Source organism: Pelecanus crispus, chromosome Z, assembly GCF_030463565.1.
Source record: "Pelecanus crispus isolate bPelCri1 chromosome Z, bPelCri1.pri, whole genome shotgun sequence".
NCBI classification, from domain to species: Eukaryota; Metazoa; Chordata; class Aves; order Pelecaniformes; family Pelecanidae; genus Pelecanus; species Pelecanus crispus.
The window spans coordinates 32810704-32823262 of record NC_134676.1 but is presented as its reverse complement, the minus strand read 5'-3'; the positions used below and the strand labels follow the sequence as shown (position 1 = coordinate 32823262).

The window sequence follows — 12559 nt, the reverse complement described above, 5'->3', positions numbered from 1 at the left end:
CAACAGCCTCAATCAAGTGATTCTATATTTTACAGGTGGAAACATCACAAAGGAACTGGAACTTATTTTGTTTGTGTAACTCCCCTATAGTATCTGCAACAGTCAATGAAGTATCCTGTCATGTCTGAGAATCACAAAGTGAAACTGACTAAACACCAAAATTTTTTTCAATATTCAGTCTTCGCAACAAGACATGTTTTGAATTTTAACACCTTAAACTAAAAATCTAACAATTTTTCTAATCTGTTGGTTACATATATTGTCCTCAGTTTTTAGGGTATACTGTCCTAAGTATACTGTCCCACAAATGTTAGATGTAAACATAATTAAGGACAGAAGTTTTTTTTAATAATTACTGTATTTGTTCATCATGCCTTAGGAAGATTCTAATAGTTAGCACTTGGCAACATAATTTTCTGATTTGAATGCATTACTGTGGTAACTGTACATTTAGATTTGGTGCAGAACCGTTTACCTGATTTGTTTAGAAATCCAGCCAAGAGATACAAAATTCTCTACTCAATACTCATCAATAATTCAGGACTAAAAATTACAAGACTTTAATTTTTTTTTCTATTTTGTCATATTTACCATTAAAAAAAAAAATCAAGAGACCGAATCAGATTTTTTTTTTTTTTAAACAAACACTGACCAAAGGTTTTTCCCTTATATACATTGGCCCTAACTCTAATCCAATGCCTACTGAATCATGTCCACCAATTTGGATGAGACATATTGTTTCCTGGGTCAGTCCCTAGAAAAGAAATTGCTCTTACCCACATCCATATCTTAGCTAAAAGAAAATCATCAGTTGCCAGCAATGAATAACATCAGCACCACTCCAAAACGAAGTTGAGCGGAAAATAAGCATGACTGGCAGTGGTTCAGTTTACCCTCATTTCAAGTAGTGAAAGGCAAATCATGCTTGTATTTTCCATTGTCTTGTGTGTGGAAAGTACTTCTGTGAAGTAATACCATCAGCTAGTTATCACAGTTCAAGCAAAAATAACGGTAAAGCCCCTAACAAATTTTATACCACATTCATTTTCATATTCTTGGTTCGTTAAGACTGTGAACAAAAAAAAACCACTGTAGGGTGACAAAAAATAGCCTGCATTAAGCTGCCAGTAAGTTTCTTTCTCGTGGAAAGTGTTTCAGCTTAAAAACTGCTGGTTTAGTAGCCACCAGGTAACTTCCGTTCCTGCTGTTGCCAATGCCTTGGAAAAGACTGCACAGAATCATAAATATGTAGTTGAATAATGTAACAGAGAAATGCTGTTTATGCTCTGAGCTAGTGTAAATCTTTAAAAAACACACGGACAACTAGTATTTTTCCTAATACAGAAAAAATATTTTGTACACACTTCTCATTTCAGATTGACGTTTAAAATCGACTGCAGAAGAGAGAAAGCTCATGAACAGCCTGACCCGAAACTGGCTCCGCAAGCACGGAGCACTATAGCCACAGACACAGAGATGTGGAAACAGCGCTTAACTGAGTATTTTACTCATAAGACGGCTCTAAAGTCTAACACCTGACAACTGCTAACTTCCAGGAACGCCTTTAACGACAGGCAGAAACGAAGGAGCTGCATCAATGCGGCTGTACTTTGCAAGAAAAACAGGCTGTTTGGGAAGTCCACAGAATTTCATCAAAGCCCAGAAAGACACGGGGAGAGGTAACGCTGTATTTTACTCTTGCCCATCCACTTTGAACACCCGGGGAAACCGCCTCATCCCTCGCAGAGCTCCCACCGACTGCCCCGACCCAGAAGCGCTGGCCGCAAACGGGAACACGAGACGTGTTTTTCCGACACCTGCCGGTTTCGTTTCCTCAGCTCGGTCCCAGCCGCCATCCACTTATTCGGAACGCGGAGCCCCCGCACCGATTCCCTCCCGGCCGCGGGGGGTCCCGACCCCTCACGCACCCCAGCGGGGGGCCGCCGGCCGGCCCGCCCCTCGCACCCGACCTCTACGGCCTGCCCCGGCGCCCTCAGCCCGCCCAGCCGCTGCCCCGGCGCCCGGACCCGCCGCCGCGCCCCCCCCCGTCTCCCCGGGCTCTGCCCCACACGGCCCTGCCCCGCAGCGCCCCGCCTCATCGCCGTTACCCCCCTCGCCCGCCCCGGCCTTCCCCATCCTCCCGCTCGCCCCCGGCCCACGCACACCCCGCACCCTCCCCCCGAGCCGGCAGGCCGCCCCACGCCTCCTCCCCGCAAACCCGCCGCCGCCCGGGCCGGTCTGGCTCGGAGCTCGCCCCGCACCTGTCCGGGAGAGGGTTAAGCGGCTAGCCGCAGCCAGAGGGAGGCGAGAAGGATGGGGAACGGGGGGGGGGGGGGCGGCGGGACAGGGCAGGTCCGCTCCGCTCCGCACTCCCCGGCGCCGCCGCCGCCGCCCTGGTCCCCTCGGGGCTTTTCCTCCCCGCGCCCGTGGGACGCCACACTCCCTGCGCAGGTGACAGCTGCCGCCTGCGCATGCGCGCAGCCTCGCACGCTCGGGAAAGAGCAGAGGTCCGGAGTGGGGGGGGGGGGGGGAGAGGACACGTGACGGAGGAGCGCTCTTCAACCCCCCCCCGCGTCACGTGCCGAGAGCGGGCGGCGCTGCTGCTGCTTCCGGGCGGAACGCTCCGCGAGGCGCGGCGGCCGCGTGAGGGGTGGGGAGTCACGCGGAGGTCACGTGGGAGCGCCAGCGCCCTGAGGCTGGTCACCTGGCGCGGGGCGGGGCCCGCCGGCGGCGGCTGCTGAGGGGAGCCCGCGGCGCGTGCGGCGGCTGGCGGCGGTTAGCGCCGTCAATGGTCGCCGGGTGCAAGGCGGGGCTGCCGGGGTGCCGGTAGTGGCGGCGGGCGCCGCCGCCGAGCGCCAGCCGGGGTAGGCCAGGCGCGGCCCGGGCGTAGGCGTGCAGGCTGCCAGCCCCCCGAGCGGGAGGGTGAGTGGTCTTTGGGCGAGCTGGCCACGGAGAGAGGTGGTGGTGGTGGCCAAAGGAGAGGTGTAGCTACCGCCTCCGCGGCTGTGCGGCCCTGCGCGCTCTGCCTGCCTCCCTCCCTCCCTCCCTGTGTTGTCCCTGGTGCCCCTGAGCGGCGTGTGCTCTTGAAGGGAGAGAGCTGGCCTTGCCTTCCACGGGCCGCGGCACCTACCAGGAGACACGTGAGGAAAACACAAGCTCTAAGCTTAGGAACAAAGTCGGTCTCTTAACCTCAACGATACTTAACAGGCAAGACCTTTCTGTTGCATAGGAATGGTGGATCTGTCAGAGCAAGCCACTACGTCGACTTGGTTATCCTAATCTCTTTAATTCTGTCACGTCCCGTATCAATCTGTAGTGCTGTATAAAAGTGATTTTGTTTCCACAATTTTAGTGTTTCTTTTATTGACTGAGGCCCACAATGCTGTATGTCATGCATTTACTTTCTAAAGTGCCATGGTACCGTGTAATTTTGACTGTCCGTTGCTGCTAAAATAAATCAGTCGTTTGTTTTTTTTTTAACTGTGGGATATGCTTTGATTTTTCTTATTATTGAGTAATCTCTGTTTACCTTTCATTTTAGCTTCTGGTTGCTATTTTCAAAAAAGTAGTGAAAAATGACCAAAAGGTAACTAAAGGACAAGTCCTTTTTAGATGTGCTTCTTCAAGCATATCTATTATGTTAAAGGAAGTTTTACTTTACACTTGAATTTAAGTGCCAAAGACTTTTTTTCAGTACTAATGAAACCTGAAAATACAGGTTTTGGGGCTTTTTTTTTAAAGGAACATACCTAATGCTGTAACTTTGCTGTGCTTAGTAACTTCCATGTTGTTTTGCCATTTGGACGCAGTACTATACATTAAATGATAGCAGTACTGTATATACCGTATCTTCAGTCCCAAGAAAACTCATGCAACTGAATCTTTAAATATCTCTGTATGGCACCACGATGTCTAGCAATGTCTAAAATGAGTCATCATCATCTGCCGAAGGAAAGGAATTTTGTTTCTCTAAATATAAGTAGGAGAAACAGAGGAAGTTGTTTGCCTTCCTCCTCAAGCCTTTGCAGGGGATGAAGAAAATGTCTATTTAATAATGCTTAGTGGAAAACAGTGCAGTTGAAGTTTCTCATTCAGTTTGTTCTTTGCTTGTTGGTTCAGTTACAAAGCACAAAAGATCGATGACTTAGGATTGTTTTTGAATATGATCTCTAAGATTCATGCTGAGTACTTGTTGAAGAGAAAGTACGGCAGTGACTCTTGAAAGTATTGCGTCAGCATGTCTCCTCATCTGGTTTTCTTTCAGGTTACAGGTCTCTGTGAGGTCATTAAGTGCCCAGAGTGTGTTACAGTATTGCCAAAGCATACTCCTCTCAGTGTTGCTGGCTCAGCACTCCCAAGTGATGGACTGAGGGTGCAGGTGGGTGATCTGAGAACATAAGCACTCATTAACCTGTAGCTACAGCTATGGAAAACTATGCCTTGATGTCATTTTTCAAAACCAGTAGCTTAGCACCTCTGTCTTGCTAGATGGAAGTAAGGACACTGGCCTTCTTCAGAATAGTTACGTAGCTATGCACGGTCAATAGATCAGTATTTTAACTTCTAAACTGCTCTGGCATAGTGCTTTCAGTACTCACTGATCACCTTACTTCTGAAAGCACCTGTAAATTTACTGACATATTCTAGCTGTCATGAATTTTTTTCTTACTGAAGTTTAAGTAAGTTTTCTGCACTTTCTTCCTGCCTTTCATGTTTTGGGCTATGCCTTCAGGTTCATGTTGGCTAGTAACAAAAACCCTGGTCACATGACTACAGCCACTAAGAAGAAAGGATGTAACCCGTAAGTTCCCTCGCCTTTCAAGTTGCTCGTGCAATATCTAGGCAGCACAAGCTTCTGACAAACAAAATGGCCTTGCTGCTGTATGATAGCGTATCTTCTCTCTTTCAGCTCCCTTGGCAGAGGTCAGAAGCCACTCCTGTTTGACTAGTTGATGTCTGTTTAAGTAAGTTGCAACTTTCTCTTTCATGACACCTCTGGGTCCCCGTTTCAGTGTTGTACCATTCACGGTGAAAACTTTTACTTAATGTAATCTGAACTTCCTGTATGGCAGCTTATATGTTTGTCTTGCACTATCACTGTGTGTTTCCAAGGAAGCTCCATCCCACTACCTATGCCCTCCCACCAGGCAACAGTGGACACCAGTAAGATCATCCTGAAGCCTTGTCCTCTTAAGGCTGAACAAACGCAGCTCCCTCAGTTGGTCCTCATATGTCATATGCTCCAGCCCCTGACAATCTTGTGGCCTTCCACTGGACTTGTTTAAGTATGTCAACATCTTTCATATACTGGGAAGCAGTAAAGTGGACACAGTATGGTATTTCACCCAGACTGTTGCAGAATATATCATTTTTGGTTTTGAATGTAGGTTACTTCCATACTGTGTAGCAATAATAAAAAGAAATCTTTTCAGAATTTTAAGCAACGTGATTGCTTAACATGACAGTAGCATAGCTATCTAAAGTCAAGTCACTTTTGAGGCAGAAAGAGTTCTCTTGTATAATTCTACTGCAATACTGCTTAAAACACATGAGATGGCAGCACACATGAGAAGCAAAGGTCTGCTAGCCCAAGGGAGAGAAGCTGTTGGCAATGAGACAGATTTTGCGATGTTCCTGGTATTGTCTAGACTCTGCAGGTTGCTGCAATTTCTGCTGTACTGCATTGAGTTATAAATCAGGACATGAGTGCTAGCTGTTTGAATGTAATCCTGACTGAAACTTTCTGTAGCCTGTATGTTTGTTTAATAGGGTGCAATTTAGCAGTGTTACATAATATATGTTTTGTAGACTACAGAGGAAACAACTTTTTTTTTAACTATGTATCTTTTGTCCATTTTACATCTTTGTCATCATGTCTTCATCTTAAAAATGTTGATAGCAATATGTAAGCTTGCATCTCTCAGTGTTCTGGAAATTCTTCACTTATAGAACTTTGTAGCTGTTAAACATTTCAGTGATACGAAGATGAAGTTAGGCATATTTAAAGTGGGAATGATGTACAGTAAAAACAGTAACAGTACAAATAGGGAGTTAGTTTACCCAGGGATATAGTTGGTAGGTAGCCTCCTTCCATTCATATTGTTCTATCCAGACCAAAAGTATTTTGAGTGCTGTGACTCAGAAGTTACTGGCTTGATGTAGAAATTCCCAGAATATCTCTGCACCTGTTACAAAGGCTAGGCTAGATAATCATAAATACAACTTCTGAGTTGAGAATTCACATTAAGTATTTATTTTTATTATATTTATTCTTGACATTTTATATTAAACATAGAGAAAACCTTCTTGTATTTAATATTAATTGCTTTCATTAAAAAGCTTACCTACCCAGACAGTGTTCCTTTCAGCCAATAGCTTTTTTCCCTCAGAAATTATCAGGATGAAATAGAGAAGCTATGCCATGTTGGTTAAAGGATGCCCGTGGGCTCTGCAGGGCAATAGTGCTGGAACTGTGTCAAGTCTCAGAGGCCCAAGTTCTGGTCTCCCAGCCAGTTCAGTTTAGTTGCAGGGTAGTCAAAGGTTCATTAGTATCTAAGAGCAAATGTTAAATAACATAGCATTATTTGGTGACACTAGATGTTTTTGGTCATGTTCTTGCTGTCAGTGTTATGGTAGTACTAATTTCCACTAGTACTGGACAGATAGTCAAGAATCTTGATTTTACTGTAGTGCAAAAGGGATGGAAAATGAACAATACATGGTCAGGTCATGTTGTCTCCCCTCTGTGTCAGTGAAGTTGTGTTCCTTTCAGTACAGTTAGTTATCTGACCTATTTTTAATAGTGTTCTAGATCAAAATTTTCACAATATCTGCCCATTTTCTCTGCAGCATCCATGTGACTTCACTGAGCTTTGAGAGTTTTATATGCATAAAAGACAATCCCAGGATAATGACAAAAGTGAGGATGAATATTCAAACAAGGACAAAGAAAGGGAGTTTTTTCTTTCCCCCCCACTGTAAATAAATAAAAGAATTAATGTATGTATGTAAGCTTACCCTAAACAGGATGCAAATGGATCTTGTAATTAAGTACCTCGCCCAGGTATTTTATACTTGCTGTGAATTTGATTTGTTGATGCAATATCCAGTGAAATGTAGGAAAGGAAAGTTAAATTAGGCATAGAGTCAAGACACATCCCACTTAGTTAAAAAGTTTTATGTTAGGGGAACCAAAACCTTTTTATTGGGAAAGTGACAGAGATGGCTGGAGCACTGAACTCGGGGCAGCCAGAAGAAAAGAATTCTATTTTAGTACATTAAACAGCCCTAGAAGAGAAAGCTCTGCCCTATTTGCTTATTTTGTTCCGTCGTTGGATTGCCAGCATGTTCTTTTGCTGTATGCAGAAACTGTGTTTTATTTTAGGATGCAATAGGTGGCAGTCTTTATCTTCTCTTTATCTTGTCCACAAGCAGTTAACATGCCTTTTCTTCCACACAAAGAATGACTAATCTGCTTAGACTGCAACAACAGAAAGACAGTATGGCTTGGCTCTGTCAGTAATCTAACTGCTTGCATTTAAACCATAAATTTAACCCCTGTAAACTGTCCACTGGATCCACCCAAACTCTGACAAACGCGAGCCTGCACACAAGTGGCATTTAACTATCACTGTCTTTTTTTGCAGTTGTCTGATTTGAAGGATGAACTGAGAAAAATTAATTAGGTTCCTTTATAAAACCTTCATCCAGAAATGCATTCTATCCTTTTTTAACTGAGCAGGTGAATGAGAGAGGTTTCTTCACTGTTGTCTTGAAGTGTGTTTCACTGCCCAAGAAAGGTAATGGAGGAGCCGAGAGGAAACACTGGACGCTAACTGGGCAAGTACTGACTGCAGGATACCATGAAAGAGCTAAAAGTCTATTTTAGCCTCTGTGATTGCTGTAAGTGATTTGAAACCATGAAGATAAATTGGTTTGGATGAACTACTGTATTTTTTTTCAAAAGCTGTGCAGAAACTAACAGTTTGGCAAATTTCTCCAATCAAAAAAAAACCATGTTGGCCTGATTCAGGGAACAGTCATCAAAATTAGCTTTTTTGAGTTGAGACAGCCCCGAAAGGTGATGGACGTGTTCCTGTGATTGTAAGTAGAAATCAAGAAAGCTTCTTTAAAAAAAAAAAAGGCATTGCTCCCATCACCTACATTGTTTATTCTAACATCTTTTGTCTTTAAAACGCCTTTATGTGATGATACAGGAAGTAGCTGAAATAACTTTACCTTCAGTTCACTGAACAGAAAAAGAATAAAGGAAAAAAATTAACCTAGTGTGTACAGCCTAAAGCATTGCCTCAGAATACTATTTTCTAGAATTTGCTCTGGGTTTAAAATTCTTGAGAAATTGGAAATGAAATGCAATTTGTACTGACCAGGAGTTGCCACACTTCTAATTGTTCACTTAAATTCTGAATTGTAGTATCTTACAGGGAGACATAAAAGGTTAGCATTTGTAGAGGAAAGGAATACAAAGCCAGAAATCTCATCTCTGCAGCTGAGATCTTGTTTCAGACATCAAATAATTTGGTTTCAATAGTAAAACTTTCAGCCAATTTCAGCTTACCTATGCAGAATCTTTTAGTAAATAAGTTGTGATTTGTAAGTAGTCAGAATGAACATGAAATGGATAAATCTTCTTATGTTTGAAGTTTTAAAGATTGATCATTTTGAGAGTTAATGTAATAAATATTTGAAATAAACTTTGACTTGATTTTAATCTGATAATAATTTGATTGCTTTATTTTCAGTTTAGATCTCTACACAATTCTTTACAAGGGTTTTTTATTATTATTTTATTTTAATGAAATTCAAAGCACTGATGTTGTCACAGCTCTGAGAAGCAACATGAATTCAAAACCCTTGAAGATCTTAGAACAAGCAAGCAACCAAGCAACTCTTGAAGATTAGTATGGTTTTGGCCTCACACGTGATTTCATGTAGCCTTTGTTGTCCTTAGACTTGGCTATCCATACCATTAATACTGCTACAATAATACCTACAACATCAGAGTACCTGAGGAAGTCCAAAAATATTCTTACTGACTTCACCTGATGCCTAACTGAATTTTTTATGCTGTTTTTTCTATTGGTAAAACAATGAAGAATAGCATTTGCTGTGCTGGAATCAAACAAGGATTAAACCAGTAAAGTTTCTAACATGTGCAGAGTATTACTCTCATTTTGGTACCTTCTGACTTCATTAAAAATGCACAAAGTGGCTTTGTTAAATGGAAAAGACTAAAAGAGGTCATGGAATAAATACTAGTTGCAGGCTGATACATATGATTTACAAGTTAGGAAGGGAAACACATCGAGTAGGAGGGTACAGTGTGAGTACCGTTTTTAAGAAAAGTATATGAACACTCACAAAAATCTTTTTTCTAGTCTTTCTGTTCTCATAGCATTTTAAAAATTCAGCTTCTTAGGTTGATTGCTTTTTATTATTCTATTTCTGTATACCCATTCCATATCTTATTTTCAATCATATTACTCTTCCTCCCCATGTGAACGCCCAATCCTGGTAAGAGATTATGAACCCTCCTGTGCCAATTTAGTCCTGCAACAGGACAAGTTTCTGTAATGACAGTAAGTTGGGATGGGGGGCAGAGCTTCGGGGGGAGTTGTTGTTTTTTCTCTGCACTGTGCAATGGTGGAATATATATACTAATCTGCTGGATGTTGATGTGACATATATCAACATATAATATTTCCAAAGAGCAAGTTCTTGATTTTTTTTTTCCTGCTTTGTTTTTTAAGACATAAGGGAATTTTCAAACATCTGTCCAGGGTAATGATGACATTTTAACAGACAATAGTCCAAGGTTTTTAACTTGAATGACATCAGTGACGGCTCCAATCCAGAGGTCATCCAAGGAAAGATAAGAAAGGGTCAGAAGTTCCACAAAAATGAAAGTCTTTCACCAGCTTAATTCTCTTGCATTTCTACCGTTTCACCCAAATGTGCAAAATGTGGCAGAGTACCAGTTTTACTCTAAATTCCCATTTGCTGCTCAGTGAGATGTATTCAAGGGAGAAGATAGTCCCTCTGTCATGGGTATAAATAAAAATTCTGGTAAAAAGTCGGATTACTTTTCTCCCAAGTAGTTAGCAATAGGACGAGAGGAAATGGGCTCAAGCTGCACCAGGGGAGGTTTAGATTGGATATTAGGAAAAATTTCTTCATGGAAAGGGTAGTCAAGCATGGGAACAGGCTGCCCAGAGAGGTGGTGGAGTCACCATCCCTGGAAGGGTTCAATAAACAGGTAGACATGGCACTTTTGGGACATGGTTTAGTGGGCATGGTGGTGTTGGGTTGATGATTGGACTGATGATCTTAGAGGTCCTTTCCTATCTTAATGAGTCCTAGTTCTTACTTCCATTATAAATAATCCAGCCACCAAGCCAGGAAACCTGAAATTACTACTCTACCCTTAATTGGTTTAGTGGTGGACTTGGTAATGTTAGGTTAATGGTTGGACTGGATGATCTTAAAGGTCTTTTCCAACCTAAACAATTCTATGATTCTATGAATCTATGATACTTCTGGAATTACCCTCCAAGAAGAGATTTTGAGAAGAGGAAGTTTTAAGCACAGTATCTGCCCATTTTCTCTGCAGCACCCATGTGACTTTGCTGAGCTTTGAGAGTTTCATATGCATAAAAGACAGTCCCAGGATAATGACAAGGTGAAGATGAATATTCAAACAAGAATGAAAAATGTGGATTTTTTTATTTATTTATGTATTTATTTATTTAGGTTTGGGACAAACCCATTTTATTGGGGCTTGCACAGCTGGCATAGCTTCTAATTTTTTTAACCACATCAAAATCTTAGGAAATCATAGAATTAATCATAGGACCAGAATCTCAAATTAGAACTTCAGTTAAAATGAGTAAGCCAGCTGGCTATGCAGGTTTTTGAAAGCACATGCTGGTAAATTAGTGTTCCTGTGCTCACACCTTTTATTTGACTTTTAAGACAAGCAAATACATCATTTGATCTTAGAGCCTATTGCTACAAGCAATATTCTTTTCCAGCTGAGCCACAGCTAACATGCATTTTATTCTTTTTTCTTTGTGTCCCTTTTATCACTTCAGTGTGCTCTTCCATGTGTTGCAAAGTACAGATGGTGAAATGCTTTGGGTCATGCAATGTTGTCTGTTAATTCTTTTGTGAGCTGTGGTGCCAGCTAATCCCCATTTTTCAATTTCTGATGTGTTTTGTGCAGTCACTTTCTTTCGGTTTAATTATTATGCCTGAAATAAAGAATGGCTCTTAACAGCTAAAAGTCAAGGGCATTGAGCCAAATTGTTCTTCCGCAGACATCCATGCAATTAATTGGTTTCACTGATACTAAAAAGAACAGCAAAAAGGAAAGATTTACCCACCATTTCACACAGTGATAAAGTCTTTACAAATATTAGAAATAAAGCTACATCAGACAGCTACAGCATGCTCCAAATAGATGCTCAGACATACTTGATGGGATATTTTAGTATAAAAAAGAAAGGGAAGGAAACAATGTTAGTAGGGGTGACAGACGTAGGAAATGTTATATGTATTGCAGTAAGCATCCTAAAGTACTCTTTTGGCCCAAGACTAACAGTATGAAGAGTATTAACCTGCGGGAAGAAGATGAGGAGGGAATTGTGCACGTAACTTAATTGTAGCACTGGTGAAGTAACACGATTAGAATAAAACAGTAAGATTACTAAAACACACATGCAAGTCCTCATGTTGGGCTGCAGTCAAAGACTGTGCTTTCCAAAATGTAGCTTGATAATGAAACGTGACATTCTATGCATTTCAACGGCATAGCCAAACAGAAGCTGAGCCTGTTCACAGTGTACAGTGTCATCTTTTGCTATCTGCTCCTAAATGTGGTGGGCAGTGGGTGGAGTTTGTGTTGAATACAGGGTATTTCTACACAGTTTAGGTCAATCCAACAGCTTGCTCCTACCGAGGTGAGATCACATTTCTTTTATACACACACACACACACACAACCCCACATGCTTGCTTCTGTCACTTACCTCGCATGAGCTCTGGAGCTTACTAGACCCCTATCTGAGCAGACTCAGCTTATTAATCAAGTGATTAAAAAAAAAATACATAATTTTCTGATAAATCAGGAGATTGAGTCAGTACATAGAAGGGTCCTTTCAGTGCACAGAGATGTCACAAAAGCACTAGGCACCTGGTGTGAACAGAAGAGTATGTGAGATCTCTGATTTTCAATAGAAAATTGAACTTGATGTTCAAGCCATCACTGGTTATGTGGTTCTCATTGCCCATTGGTTCTTGTCTGCATACTTTTATTAGTACAACTTTTCATGTGTTTATCTCCTAAACTCTTCTTACAAAGTTTAAAAATAAAAATAGCACTTTTCTGAATCATTTCTCTTCAGATTGAAGGAGTTAAACTGCCTGAACAATATGGGAGATACTGTTAAGAAATCTGATTAATGATAAGAGTCTCACATCCTACAACCACGACTGGATAAAAGGAAGCTAAGTCCTGTCATATTTGTAGACTGTGCTTCTCT

General features: G+C 41.8%; 1 protein-coding gene and 1 long non-coding RNA gene across 5 annotated transcripts in view; one reads left to right on the top strand and one right to left on the bottom strand.

Annotated features, from left to right (window-relative positions):
* The window catches only part of KDM4C (lysine demethylase 4C), a 297099-nt gene extending 294774 nt beyond the window's left edge, over positions 1-2325 (bottom strand). For all 4 annotated transcript variants that reach the window (XM_075726866.1, XM_075726867.1, XM_075726868.1 and 1 more), the window contains exon 1: positions 2262-2325. The gene's annotated coding sequence lies outside the window, so the exon portion shown is untranslated. The remainder of the gene's footprint in view (positions 1-2261) is intronic.
* Positions 2326-3036: 711 nt separating this feature from the next.
* On the top strand, positions 3037-8086 carry LOC142596697 (uncharacterized). The gene is made up of 3 exons (XR_012831870.1): positions 3037-3586; positions 4265-4378; positions 4910-8086. It is a non-coding gene; the product is annotated as an uncharacterized LOC142596697 (long non-coding RNA).
* Positions 8087-12559: the final 4473 nt, after the last annotated feature.